Source organism: Pseudopipra pipra, chromosome 1 (assembly GCF_036250125.1).
Source record: "Pseudopipra pipra isolate bDixPip1 chromosome 1, bDixPip1.hap1, whole genome shotgun sequence".
Classification (NCBI taxonomy): Eukaryota; Metazoa; Chordata; class Aves; order Passeriformes; family Pipridae; genus Pseudopipra; species Pseudopipra pipra.
The window spans coordinates 40,049,674-40,065,189 of record NC_087549.1 but is presented as its reverse complement, the minus strand read 5'-3'; the positions used below and the strand labels follow the sequence as shown (position 1 = coordinate 40,065,189).

At 40.7% G+C, this 15,516-nt stretch overlaps 1 long non-coding RNA gene across 1 annotated transcript; it reads left to right on the top strand.

Moving 5' to 3' along the window:
• Nucleotides 1–9,625: 9,625 nt before the first annotated feature.
• LOC135413400 (uncharacterized) lies at nucleotides 9,626–14,835 on the top strand. The gene is made up of 3 exons (XR_010430214.1): nucleotides 9,626–10,364; nucleotides 13,710–13,896; nucleotides 14,601–14,835. It is a non-coding gene; the product is annotated as an uncharacterized LOC135413400 (long non-coding RNA).
• The last annotated feature ends 681 nt before the right edge of the window (nucleotides 14,836–15,516 follow it).

The window sequence follows — 15,516 nt, the reverse complement described above, 5'->3', positions numbered from 1 at the left end:
GCTCTAGTGTCCTTCTGGTACAGGCAAGACTGACACCTAGTGACCAGACGCATCTATTCCTATGGGAATTCACTGAATTCTGGTCCAGTCACTATTCAGTCTTAGAAGTCTGGAAGGCTTAAACTTCAAAGTGTTCAAAGTGAAGAGTTAATTTATTTCATCATCACTTTTGGCCTTTGTTTTCATTGTTTCTAGTGTACTCCTCTAAAGGTGGAGTTCAGGTAGCTTTCAAGCTTCAACTCTTAATGTTGGAGCTTAATGAAGGTTTTGCACATAGTTTCCTGGGAGCTGGGCATAACAGCTGCTCTGAGCATACTGAGGTGGCTGATAGCAATCAACAGTAAGTTCAGAGTATCGTCCTGTTGTGGTTTTTCCTTAATAAAATCATGGCTGATCATGGTGTTGGTATTATTTTTTTGCTCATCCTCTGTTAAAGAATCCAAAGTCAAACATAGTGGGATATTCTCTGAGTTGCAGAATTTTCTCTCTACAGTTGTCTGCTGACCAGAGGTAGCATCTTAAAATGATGCTGCCACCTGGAAAGCACTACCTGTTCCATCATCATTGCAGATCCTGCTGGAAATGCTCTGAGTTCTGGGCCTTAGCAAAATGCATACCAAAGAGGAAGAGTAAAACTTAGCTAAAGTTTTGTGTAGCTAAGTGTTCTTCCAGAGCGCTTCTGACTTTTCTTTGGTTGTGTTGATTAACATTTCAAGAGTATAACATATTTCTGAGAATTGTCTGTGACCTTTACCTAAAGCAGTAGCCATATAAATTTAGGGAAACAGCCCCTCCAATGTGAATCAAGCAGTCATCTCCTTGTAAGTCCACTTGTTGACTCCAAAAGTAGACTTCAGAGGTTCCCCACGCTAATGGGTTTCCCACAAAACCCTAAAAAAGTCTTCTTAGAGCAGTCCTTGGGACTGGAGGAATTTTTCATCTTTTAAATGTCTCTTGTAATTTAAATGTTCCTCCAAGTGTTAGAAATAAGGTTGATATAGCATGACTATTTGCGACTAGCACTGTTTAACTGAACAAAAGAATCAGAGCTCAATGTTTTTCTGTGGCTGAGAGGAAACTTTGATTCTTCCTGAATGAAATAACTAGGAACTTGCACAAGCCCTGTGTTGTTGAACGGAAAAGGCAAGCTTTTTTTCCTTCAGATAATCTTTTATATCTGACTCAGAACTTTACATATGGCTCCGATTCTGTATCTGCCACATGTTTCTAATTAGCTCATGAAAAAATAAAGCTTCTGTAATCCACTGATTTTTTCATCTGCTAACCACTGCTGATAGGATGCACCTCTGGGGAGAGGGCTAACAAATTCCCAAGGCAGAAATATCCTTCCTTTTTTTTTTTTTTTTTTTTTTTTTTTTTAATGCAGAGTAGTCCACATCATCATAGCCTATTTTTTTCCATCATCACAGCTTTCACAGTTTTGTTCCGAGGCTGCAAGGGCACCACCAAGCCTGACCATCCTGCCTGACTCACCATCCAGTGCCCTCTTCCCGTTTCCAGGGAGGTGCCCCAGTGCAGTGGAACAGGATGGGATGCCTGCCCTGCTGCCCCTTCACAGTGCCGTGACACTAGGAATGAGAATAGCAAAACTGCCCACATGCATACATACATGGAAGTTCTTTTTCCCTGTCTGAAAACTGATGGTGCAATTCTGTGTCTCAAAACCATCACCCAGCAATGTTTGCCTGAAGTGAAAGCTATGTTTTCTCACTCGTGTTTGCAGCCATTCTTGGTGCCTCTCACAAACAAGATTATAGAGTAGTTTATTTGCGTAGTCAATCTGAATAATTTACAAAACATGACTTCTGAACTTTATTTAATTTACACTGAAAAGCTGATGATCAGTAATGAACTAGAGTCACAGAACAGGTAAATGTGATTTTACCAGGTAAGTAATAGACTTCAAATAATTAATTTTGAAAAAGAAATGTTAGGGACCCTGAGGGCCTTGAATGTGATCTTTATGAGAAATGTTGTATATAATTGTTACCCTTCTTTTTTTCTTTTTTTCCCTTTTTTTTTACGTAATGGAATTTTTATTAATTGGTCAGATTAAGCCAATTGTTTTCATTATTTCAGAGCACAAGTGCAGGATTCCTGCCTTTGTTCAAAGCAAAAGGTGCAAATAAAGCTCGCTAGTATCAAAGAAGTAGGCACAAAAAAAGCGGGGCATCTGTTACAGATCCATCTCTATGTGCTGGTAGATGTCATTTCTGGAAAACCTATTCAGAGCATCAGGCAAGTTGTATAGTCTTTGTCAGCCCTGTTGTCAATGCTGTTCTGCTTGCACTAGTAGCAGTAGTACCCAAGTAGCAGGTGCCCTAGGGTGGAGCTAAGTCCAGATATCTGCTCCAAAATAACATGTGGTGTGAAACTTCAGCAGTGCAGGCAGAGCCAAGGGAAATCACTCAGAGCAACCCCCTGTGCTCAAAACTCTCCCTGAAACCTCTCTCACGTGGTGGCTACAGTCCTCCAGCCGTGTACCAGCCTTGAGAAGGAGGCACACAGAGAGCCCTGTGACCCAGGCAGGTGCTCCCGTGGTCTCTCCACCACTGTGACCTTCATGGGTCACTGGGCTGAACTGCTTTGCTGCTGAGTTGGGAGCCAAAGAGGTAACCTGCCTCCTGGTCTAACACAGTGGTTTGGAAGGGTTGTTTCCTACTCTGACAGAGCTCACCTGCAAGGCTCCACTGTCACCTGCCACATGGCAATGCAGGAAGAATTGTATTTCCTTTCTTTGCGTAATGGCAAATCCAGTCAGAATCTTTCAGACTCATGTGCCTTTGTCAGAACTTTGCATGCAGTTATGTAGCAACCAACAAGTAAGGCAGGTAGTTCTGTGGCTCTTGTGATTGCATTGTATCCAAAATCACAAGAACTTTAGTGATACTTCTGACTAAGAAGTCAAGGCACTTATACGTATACTTCCCTTTTACATTAGAAGCTTTACTACCACTTCACTTGGATTTTGCCTGTATTTTATTCATAATGCAACTGAATTCGTACACTTGCAAATAGGAAGTACAAAGGGATTTCCTAATTTCATTCACAGCCAAAGTTAAAGTTAAATGAAAATTAAAGCTCTGTGTAACTATTTGATTTTAGTTGTTCTTCTTATGACTCAGGATGTGTCCTAACTGCACATTCCCTTGAATTTTACACAGCTGTGTTCTAAAAATACCAATGTATGAAACCTTGGGTAGAAGACTTTAAGCTGTTGAGATTGTTTGTTTGCTGGTTTGTTTTTTCTACAGAAAATCACCAAGAAATACATGATTCTACACTGAAACACTGTTTTGGTTTCTCTATATACAAATAGCCTTTATCAGAAGAAGTCAGCCGTCTGTGATAATTTCTGCCTATAGTGTTGTTGACTCCTTTTTGAAACAGGAATTTTTGGAAACTCCTAATTCTGCTTTCCTATAAAAGCTTATCGACTAGTCCAAATAAAGATATAATGGTGAAGGACAGGCTTATGCATTAAGCTACATCATACAGTGTTATTTAAATAATGATGGATCTTTTGTTGAGGAATTTTGTTGAGGAATTAATGAATTTGTATGTCTGACCAACTTATTCAAATTATTAACATGAACAAAAAATGCTTACTAAAAGAAATAGGTCAAAGGTCTATTATGAAAGAAAAAGTTATTATGACATAGAAGATACTTTAAAGTCTATTTAGTTTTCCTAGGATTCAAATGTTTTCTCTCTTCTCTTTGCCCATTTCAACTTCTTCTGTGCCATCTGTCCTAGGATGCTAAAGCTTCTGACCACATGAGGGAAATATTTGAGGGTCCCACAGGACACAGGTCATCCTGACTCATGGCACATTTCTGTTCTGATTAACCCATCTGTACTTATTTGTTCAGATCAATTAAATTACATATCTGGGGTTTTTTTCACATCCAATCTGAAAACATATCTATACCAGTGTCCCTTATTTCCTATGAAAATGCTGTAGTTTGTTGCCCCTTGACTGATAATCAAAATCCAGTCAACAAGCTACTCCCTGGCTACTCTTTGATTTGGTAGAAATCATAATGTACATAAACCACTGATTTCATCAAACTGCAGCCTGGTGGCTGAAAAGACGCTGTCCCTGTATATAATCTTACAGAATTTTCAAGTAAGCTTTGACCTGGATGCATGGTAGTCTGTAGAATTTCTGGGAGGCTCGTACTAGTATTCTGTTGCTCACAAAGTTCGGGAGGCACAGGTAGAGCAAGAGCTGGCCATGCTGGCATAGCCAGTGCTTCACTAGGCAGCAGAGCTCTCAGTTGCAGGCCCATCTGGAAAGGAGCAGAAATAGGCTTCGGTAATTAATGCCAGCTGACATTCCTAGAATATGATGGCTTCTTACAGTATCCTCGTACAGTCAGAAGCTGATTTCCTTAATTGGGTTCAGGGAATGCTACAGTCAAGGTTTCCTGTGTTTTAGCCTGATTTCCTAAGGAAAGAAGTGTTGTGCAGCAGCACACACTTGCCTGCCTGGGTATTCATTTGGATCCCTCGACATTTTTTCTGAAACCTTTTGAACTGTTTCAGCTCTGCTTTACAGAGGAGTGGAACTGTCAAAGAGGGAAAGGTCCCACAAGCTGTGTGAAGACAAGCAAGCAGACTAAGAGAGGAGACTTGTGCCCCCATAGATGGGGACTTAAAGGTGAATTCTTATCACTAGACACCAGCAAACCTAGATCCCAGACTTCAGCTGGAGAAGCCAGGCTTCAGCAGAGGTGCTGCTCATAAGTCATGGGTGAGGGCACATGTCTGCTGCCTCTGGCACTGTTGGAAAGATAAACACAAAGGTACTGTCTGGAGAGGGAAAGGATGAAATCAAATCCACAAAATATCCTGTCAAAACTAAAATAGAAACATTCTTCAGTCACAGCAGTGATAATACTTCTTGTAACAGTAGTAAGAACAGTCCTTTCAGTTGTGGTGTGATTTATACAAACTTAACAGCCCTTCAAGGCTGGAAAATTTAGGACTATTACCTTCTATTTTCACATCTACAGGCCAAAAAATTTCAAAACCATTCCAAGTGTACTTAGCAAAAATTCAGTTTTGTAAGTTGAATATTTATATGCTGCTTTGTTCCAGTTTTGTTTCCACTTACACTCTGCTATTTTTTTTCACTTGCCACTTCTAAACAAAGGAAACAGATTTTGTTGGTCAGTGTCAGAACAAATAGATGTAAAGCACAAACAATAAAGAGAATAAAAGATATTGGAAGCTGTTATCAGCCTAGGAGAAGATTCTCCTTAACAAAATAATTTCCTAAATTTCCGTGAGATGAACAGTCATCCTAACTTATGCCATGCATGACTTGGTGGTTACTTTTATTGATTACTCAGATAACCATAAAGAATAATATTTTGCATAAACTGATTTTGCAGATGTGGATAATTTTCAAATTGCCTAAAAAGTATCTTTGTTTCTTTGTTACTAGACTTCTTTGGAAGAGGAACCAGCTCCTTTTCTGCTCTGGCTGGAACTGGGAGAACGCACCTGCTTGTGTGACTCAGAAGAAAACAAGAAGGTAACTAACTCAGCTGTGCATGGGACCATCAGGTTCAATGTGTTTCACTGCTCAAGAAAGAGGTTGGCTGGTACTTCCCAGCATCTCCCAAGGGAATCTACCCACCAAAATGTGCTCATTGTTAAAACAACAGCACTACGAGGTGTCAGCTGCCCTGTGAGGGCTGGGGCTAAGCAGGCATCTCCCACAGCCACAAAGGCCACAGAAGAAAGGTAGCAGCAACTGTCTCCAGTTTGCAGACATGTTTTTTCATCCCTGTAGGGTTTGTGCCATTGTTGGATATGGTGGTTGATATGTGTTTTTTTCTGACACTAATTAGCAAAATCCATCGTCCTTGTTTAGGAATGCCAAGTGACAAAATATGCAGAGTGGAGATGGGTACAAAGCTGTAACGAAGCAGGCTGAAAAAATTCAGTTTACAGGGCTGAATTAGTTTTTAATTCACTTGGAATAGCTTTGCCAGTCACGTATGTAATCTGCAGAGCTTTGTGAGTACAGCAGCATCCGTCACTATCAGCAGGAAGATGCACACAGAGTTATACAGTGTGGGATACACCCATCACCTCCACTGCCTTAAAAGAAATTACAATTAAGGCTGAAGTGAGGGGTTGTTTCGTTATTTGTGTTGTTTGTGGGGTTTTTTTGTTTGGTTGGTTTTTTGTTTGTTTTTGTTTTTGTTTTTGTTTTTTTTGTGAGGGGATTTGTTTATTTGGTTTTGTTTGTTTGTTTTTTCTCAGAATTAATGTACAAACCCCTGGAAGAAGGACAGTGGCGCATCGGCCGCTGGGGGGAGATGTTCCCCCAGGCGCCCCGGGCCGGGGCGGGCACGGCTGCGAGCGCCAGGCGAGCTGCGAGCTCCGTGTCTGGGTCAGGCACTGGGATTAAAAGTCTCTCATTTGAGAGAAGAGGTCTAGGGGGTTGCTCCGAAGCAGGAATACTTCAAAATGTGTCTTGCACCACAGCAGAGTGAGCTGTTTAAAACGATGGGAAATGTCCCCAGACGTTTTTTTGTAATGAATTGCTCGTGAAAGCTTTTAACGCTTTCAGTCACGCGTGGAGATTAATGAGGCAACAGCTTTGGGGGAAGGAGAGTTTTGAAAGATAGTGTGGAAAAGTGCCACTCTATTACCATTACATTTCCTGGTGTTAAAAGCTGCAATCCTTGAGGATATCTGTAAGGCAGCAATGGTAAGATGAATACTCTCATTACACCGAGATAATGAAGTGGTGCTGAACCCTTTAAGATTGCCAGGAAAAGACGTATTAGCAGTACAATAAGCAAAGGTCTCTTGTAAAGACACCTTTTATTTCTCTTCATAGATTTAAACGGTGATAGAAAGTATTCATTAAGCACCATGTGTTTGTTTGGACTGGATTTCAAGGGGCCCAGAATTATATTAAGCTACATCACTCTCCAAACAGCTCCACTGAGCTGCTTATGAAGTTACTGTTTAGTGGAAGTAAACTTACTCTTCTTGCACTCTGCTTAGAAATTAAAGAACTGAACGTGTGCTGAGATTTGGTCTTCCAGATGGGAAAATAGCACCAAGCAGTCAAATATTGGAACAAGTAGCCTTGGGAAACCAGATACAATACAAATACACAGTATTTTCATGTTCATTTCCATAACCCAAGTGTTATGGAAAACCAATTTTGTGATATGCAGTGCAGTCCAAGTTTGTAACATGGCACTCTAAATATCCTACAGAAAGGGAGAGTTTTCACCCTATAATCAAGTAATATTCCTTTCTGTGGACCCAAGCACAAAGTAATCAGTTTGAGAATCACAAAAAGTGAGAGCAGGGCACTTCTGCTGCACATATATGTCTGATAGAGAAATCCCTTTTCCAGCCTGTTATGACTGGATAGCCATAGGAAACATGATGTGCTCTGCATTTATGTGATGAGCAATGCCTGAAATTTTTGCTGTAGAGTTCAATAAATGCAATTTATTGTTTCAGAAGGCAGAAGTGATTCCTGAACTTCCTGTCATCTCTTTGAAAAGGTCAATCAGAATAAAATACTGAGCAGACTAATAAAGGACTTCTCAAGATGTCCCACTACATGATCAATTTCTTATGGTTTTGAGTTAAAACTGTAGATCAGTGCATGAAACACGGCCTATGATAAAAGAGGAGTTCCCAGATATCAGTGAACTTGGTCTATGAACTAAGCTGAGATCTTTCTGTTTAATTTCTCTGTTCAAGGGTGGACAAGAAAACAAAATCCTGTTTATTTCAGACCTGTCGTTAGTGTTCCCACAGGTTTTGCCATGTTTCACAATGGATGGAAACTTAGAACAAAAGCCCAAGGGCAGGTTAAACTACTTCTGAATTTAAACCTTCCTCTATGCAGTCTCTTGTAGCATAAAGAAAATCTGTACTGAGGCAATCTTCCACTTTTTTCTTTCATGATCACATGAACTGGTAGAGAATGTCCTAAACTTTGTTCCTAACTCCCAGTTTGACAAGGTGTCCAGAGTCAGAATAACCCTGGCCTCATGCTTCTTCCTGGAGTCTCCTGCTGAGTGTAAAATATGGCTGTCTTGTGGTTTGAATAAGGCTTTTAATGTGCCATGGGATGTCACGGTCCACAGAAATGGAATACAGTGTTCTGCTTGCAGAGAAACAGAAAAAAGCTAACCAAACTGGTTTCTTCCTCCTGAGTACATAGTGACTGACTGAAAATCCAGTCACTGAGACTAAAACTATCAGCCTTGATCACAAAAAAAGAGAAGTACTTGACAGACGAATTTAGTCTTCCCTCAGCACAAACATCTATTTGCCACTAAAAGTTTGGTGAGTACACTGTGGTCTCATCTCCCAGTGCGTCACTAACAGACTGTGGGGTAAGGCAGATGTTATTTCTTTGAATTAGTCCCTCCAAGAGGGAACTGTCAGAGCTCTCGTGGAAATCATGCTGCTTTATAGGTTGTATGTGGCTGGGGGAAAAAGAAAAGTTTGTCTGATCATATAGAAAAACAACTCTTAAAAGTGGGGCTTGGTCCCTCCCCATTGCAATGCTTAAAGGAGCTGAAGTGGTGATTCCCTGGTCCTCACTCCTCTGCCTACAGGCACATACTGCTCTGACCAGGCTGGGCAGTGATTTCTGTGCAAAAGCCAATGAATATAGAAGCACTTCAGGAACAGCAAACAAGGAGTGCAGCACCAAACATCTCCAGTGTTGCTGAGTATTCTTACAGGTTTCTTGCTGCCTTTTTCTCCTTTCTTCTTCTTGGTGTACAAGAGCAAGCCAAGGTGTGAGATGCTATGTTCTTTCTATCCAGCCCTTAGGAGGACTCACCTGTGGAAATGGCCACTAGCTGATGATGAGATTTCAGAAGCAAAATAAATCAACATTGTTTTGGGTCAAATTTTGCCCCAGTGGACTGGAAGCCTCAGTAAGTGCATGGTGAAGGCCATGGCCCCAGGCATTGTGCCTAAGTGCTGGAGCATGTAGAGAAGTTGGTGAGACAGCTTATAGGTGCCTTCTGGAAATCTTTGCTCTCTCTCACTCCTCTCCCAAGGAGGACCCTTGCGTGGTCCTGATTCTTATGATAATATTACTTTTCTTCACTTTTCTACTTTCAAGCCAACACTGAGCTGTATTTTCTTCTAAGCTTTACAGCCCACTTTTTTAACATATTGGACTCAACCAAGGCTTGTCTCCATTTTAATAGATGCATTTTCCACAGGAAATTAATGTATTGTTTCCCCAAAGCTATTTCAGTCAGTAAACTTCTCTGCAGTCTGCCCAGTTGCACGATATTTTGGCCAGCCAAATGAATCTAGTGCCCCCAACAGTCCTGTTAGTAGTGTTAGCCAAGGGAATTGGGTCAGGGTCAGATTTACTACTTGGATCCTCCAAATCTTGCAGTGCCCCACGAAAGATCTAGTGGCAGAATATACCTGTGGTTTTTTTCCCAAGGAAACCTGTGTATGGAGAGAGTATGATGTTTTCCTAATTGTTGTGTTAGTTCTCTGACCACATGTGTGCCATGGTACCTATACATACCAGTATATATGGTATATGTGGTAGGTACCAGGACATATGGTATATACCAGGACATATGGTATATACCAGGATATATGGTATATATGGACTGTATGTGTATCATGGCACCTATAGACACCAGGATGTATGGTATTTATGGATGGTATTTATGGATTGTATGTCTATATAGATACCAGCATACTCTGTCTTTGACTGTGGATTTGTATATTTTTTTAAGCCTTTTCAGTCAATATTCTTGGGATTTTTTAAATTAGCATGTAATAATTTGATTTCTTTCTTTTCTCAGGAGGTATCAATTAAATGGCAGTGGGGGTGCAGCTTTGCTTTTAAAGTGGCAAACCTTTGCAAACAACCATGGTCCCTTCTCTGAGCCATTCTCTGTCGAGATGACAAGTCGCTGGCGGCTGTCAGGTCTGAGTAGGAAATCTCCACAGCGGCGCTGAGAATGTTTATTGTAGGGAGAGAACTTTTGCCCTGTGAAGTCACCTCCTACTAGTCACCAGTAGGTTTCTGATATTCTATCACAGGAAATTCCTGGTGGACCACAAAAGCAATCCCCTGAGTCCAGCTGCTGGCGGGGAGCAGTGGTGCACCACACCGCCAGGCTGAGCCTCAGCCTTCAGTGTGGGGCAGAGCACCTGTGCCCTGCAAAATGCAAACTCTGTGCTCCTCAAACAATGTTAAAATGAACTATACAGGGAGGCAAAGGTCAAGTGAACCATTATTGTGCTGCATTTTATGCAAACAAAAAAAATGTATTAGAGGATGTGCTTTGTATTGTAACAAGGTACTGTAAGATTATATTTAGGCTTCATGTCTTTGAAGCCCTTGGTAACACAACTGTATAATCACAGCTCTTGATGTTAATGAGGAAGTTATATTATAAGGTATTCTGTTTAACTGGGAACAGTGTAGGAAGAATTAATAACCTTTAGGAAAACATATAAAACCAGCCCTCAAGACCTGCAATGCTAGCTATCACAGGTGAATATATACACAGTCTTGCAAAGGAAAAAAAAGAGAAATAGCGATTGACAATCACTTTTCTCACCTTTGAATGCAAAAGCATTGTTTTTCATGTGCCAGTCCTTTTACTTGCACAGCTTGGAGGGCCCAGGTCTCATTAACACTCCATTTTCCTCTGCTCTTTTGCTGAGGTTTCAAGCGTTCAATCGCAGTGGCAAGCAGGACGCAATGAACCTTTATCTGCGTGAGATAGTGCACAACAGGGAAGCAGCCCTGGGAGGGATGAGCAACATGTATGTGGCTGGGTGCTATAGGGCCATGGGTCCTTTAACTAGAAGGCATCAAAGTCCTCATTTCTATTAAAGTTAGGCATGCTGTGAAAACAAAATACTGACAAAAAAACAAGATGACACACTTCCAGAGCGCTGCTATTAGCCTCTTACCAATGCCTGATTTCATTTGTCTGTAACTTCAGGATGTGTAAGCCTTCTGAAAAGAGGTGTCTCTGGGGCTTGAAGGATTTTGATGCCACACTTCTTGCTTGCTTCACTCTTGAAGTGTTCCCCTGATCATTGACTTTTGCATCACCACACCATCACCGAACAACCTCATCAGGGCACTCTGCGCCAGTGTGTGCAGGGGTGAGCAGCAAGGAGCCAGCACTCTAGACATCAGCTTCTTTAACCAGACCAGTGCAGCGGAACAAAACTATGCTTCAAAAAGTTGTGTGGTTTGGCATTTAGGCTGTGATATATTTTTTTGAGTTAGTGAGTATGGCTGTCTCCTCCATTTTCTGCAAAGAACATTTTTGGGAGGGGAAAACTATTTGTGGTAGTGATTGTGAGCACTGTGGTAATCTGCAGCAGCTGCACCAGGTCTTGTAATCCCAGAGCATCTGGCTTCTAGACCTAGGAGGAAGGCATTATAAAGATGTTCTCCAAAGATGCCCGTGTGACTTAGAAGCACATGCACCGTTTTTAAAAAGCAACTTACTGAAAAGTGATGGACTGAGTAGGGCCTGTAGAGAAGTCAGATGGCATTTTCGAAAACTGTACCCCTTATTTTAAAAGAAAGGAAAACGTGAGGCAATTGCAGCTGATTCAGCATCCGGCAGCCTCAGCCAAGTCATATTTTACCTCTTCCCTTCCCTCCCCACACAAAACTTCCAGGAAAACCTGCAAAGAAAAGGCATATGTGGGTAGGAGGAGACCTGCTTTTAATTTCTGTACCTCCTATTCAACACAATGCCACACAATGCACAGGATGCGAATATCCCAAGGCACCTTATACAATACAAGTAACAAAAGCACACACACATGCACCAGAAAAGGGGGAGCAGCAAGCATGACATGGTTGTAAACCAACATGCAGGTAAAGGTATCTGTAAAATACTTATGTAAAGCAGACTTGTGAAAAAAAGTCATCTTTAGAAAGGAGAAGGGGTGGGAGGCTGAAGAAATGTTCAGATGATCCCGAGAATTGATTTCCATTTCAGAGTAGGATTTATCTGGTTTTCCCTATCATGTTGAAAGTAGTAGTCAGATATTCATTATCAACAGTGCAATGCCTCCTCAGTGAAACACCCGCTGATGCTTCTGTGATACCATTTATAGAGCAAGCTGGAACCAGCACTGAGTCATATAATGGTTGTAATGATAGCAAACAGCAAGTGTTGTGGTTGAAAACATATCATGGCTGTTCCTTGTTTCCCCTTCTTTTGGCTGTGGAGAGAAGAGTGTGTGTAGGAGCTGCTCACTCCCACAGACCCACCACCATCTGGGTAAAAGAGAACATTCAAGGGACAGAGCCAAAACCAGGACTCTGATGAAGTGGTTCAAGGTGTTTGGAGAAACACAGAATTAAGGCTATTGTCAGCACTAAATGAGTACATCAGAGCCTGACCAAAGAAACCTAAGTTTTCTTAGAGACTCTTGCTCATGCATTCCTCCACATTTCCATTAGAAAGACAGTGTTGTGGATGAAGCACTTGGAACCTTGCCTGATCTGTTTCTGCTTGCAGCTCACCCACAAGTTGGTGGTGAAGTAGCTCACAAAATATACAAACCTGCAATCTACAAAAAAAAAATCTACCATGTACAAAAAACTCCTATGTAGCCTGAAGATGTTTGCAGTAAGAATGTATACTGTATTTTTGAACAGGAATAAAAGCAAAACACTTCAAATAAAAAGTGATAGACAAGATCTTTACATACTTTCTTTATTAAATGCACCATTTTTTAATGTAAACTTGTTTGTACACAGATAGGAAACTCTAGATGATTTTTAGTCACAACAACGTTAACTAGAGCCTCGAAGTCAAATGTGAACATACAGAGGGGGCAAGGAGAAACTGCAAGAAATTTAAGTGTCATGTAACCACGAATTACTTCTCCCATGAAGTCACTAGAGTAACTTACTATGCATTGCTTTGGTGTTTAAGAAAAAATTAAGCTGCCACTTTTTTATTATATTTGCATATTGATGAGCAGTTGCTAGCAGTATAGCAAAATGGTAGTGGGCAAATAATATTGTTTGCAACATCTTAGCTGCCCAATTCTGAATCAAAAAAAAAAAAAAGAGCAACACAAAAATTCTCCCTTAATAGAGGTTTTCTTACCACATCAAATCCATGCTTCACATAATGTTACTGGTGAATTCAGTAGGAAGGAGGAGGAAAAACAGCATTACACAGTGAGACAAGGCAGAGATTTTGTGTAATGACTCTTGAAATCGTGACAGGAAGAACTAGATAGCCTAGACCAATCCACAGTCATGGCATGGCACCTATATCTTCTGAGGGATGTAAAGCTGCAGCTGATGTGCTTTTCAAAGCCATATTGATGTTTTCTGTAAACCAACTTACCATATAGCCTTGTATACCGCTACCCCTTACACTGCACTCTGGCCTTTGATTTTGTTTTCCTAAAGAAGAGAAAAAAGAAAACAAAGGAATAAATACCAGGTTATCTTAGTTGTGTGTTGCAGTAATTTTTACAGTAAAAACATATTTAGGATTTCTGAAATGTATGCAACAAAATTATTTTGTACTAGATAAGTAAATGTTACTTAAAAAATTAGTTTGGCGTTTGTGTATGTTTGTGTATTGTATCCAAAGTTTTGTGTTTTGATGAGAGATGGGATAAATAAAGAACCCTTCCTTCAGCAGGGTCCAGCCCAACTCCCCAGTGAGCTCCTCACCAACCACTTGTGGCCCCTTCCCACACAGCTCTGCAGAACCTGGCTTTGTCTGGCATCTCATAATCCTGACCAGCTCAGGAAAAGGAGTCACTTGTTGCCTGGACGTTGGATTGAGCGGTGAAAGTGACCACAAATGAATCAGTAGATTAGTTCCAGTAAGTGATTTCATTTTTCTTGTGTTTAAAAAAATTTACTTGGCTAAAAGCCAGTGATTTGCCTAGAAAGACGCTGAACACAAATGATGTCTGCCCTGTGAAAATTAGCCTGTATCATGTACCAATACCCTTTTACATGTTCTAGTATTGATAAGTGTGCACTTATAAATCTATATTTTTATAGTAAAATAGCTCCCAAAGCTTACTCCATGGATACTCTGTATGTAGTTTCTTGCAGAAGATAGAACTCTTTTCTGTGCATAAAAGCTGTTGATATATTTCCAGTCATCCAGAATCCAAATTCCCGTGTGGATGAGTGATTAGATGCAGAGTAAATTTTTGGAGGGCCTTGGCTCTCCTGCTGCATTGGATAAATTGAGTGAAAAATTATGTTTGATTACCACTAAACTTTTAAAAATTATTCCTGTTCTACTCTGTTGAAACCAAGACCTTGTGGGGGGACTGAAGTTGTTGAATTTTATGTGTGTAAAATCAGAAAGATTGAATCACTATGGAGTAACCCTGAGATATGAGCCCATGAATTTAAGGACTATTTCAAGAGTATGTCCTTATCAACAGGTCCGGCTGCTCCAGAGAGGGGCAGCCCTGTAGAGCAGCCAGAACCTCTCACTCATGGGCTACAATACCACTAAAGAAAAGAAAAACTTACTTTGTTAAGCAATTAATTCTGTTGTTTTCCTTAGGTCTATTTTTGAATTGTGAGATAAAGTTGCTCTGCACAGAGAACAAGCTGTGTTGTACCTGCTACCCTGTCATTCCAAATTTCCTCCATTAGATTGAAGGGCCAAGAAAAAAGAGCAAGTTATAAAAAGCTGAATAAAACATATAAAACTCTCATAATGAAAAGATGACATTTTAATTAATCTTGGGATGGGAAAGGTTGTTCTGTTGGAGCATTCTGCATAGAAAGGAACAAGCTTTCTGTGAGCAAAGGTAAAAGGAGAGGCTTGAGAAGCTTGCTGAGGTCTTTAGAGTGTAATAAAGGTGACTACTTCACACCACAAAGCATGTCTGACACCGAAGTGTTTCTCTAGTGCATGCAGAGCTCTGATGCTGTCCTTGATAAGGTACAGTCTCATAACCCAGATGGACATTAGTCACTGATATTGACAACATCAGCATGGCAAGGCAGTGGGAAATTAGTCAAACCCCCAAACCCTAATTTTGCAGTTAAGATTTCTCTTTCATTTTGGTTTGCTTCAGAACCACAAACACAAATATCTCAGTTTTTGTGGGTTGTTAAAACACAGAACCTGAAGAAAAGATCAGAGCCATCTCCTTCCCCTGCTTTTCTTGTCTTCACTGGATTCCACCAGAGTCTCACCTAACAGAGATGACAGTGATAACAGAGAAATTTGCTTTCAACCATGTCTACAGAACAGAAACACGACTTTGGCAGTTTATGACCCATATTCAGTTTTGACTCATGCTTCTATTTCCAACTGATAAAAAACAAACCCCCAAAACAACTACAAACCCATCTATTTCTACCCTACCGCTGCAGCACAAACATTTCACACAAGATGACATTCTAAAGATGCTGGTAAAGAGTTATGGCTTTATGGTAAAGCACCTGACTTATGCTTAGGAACAATAGAC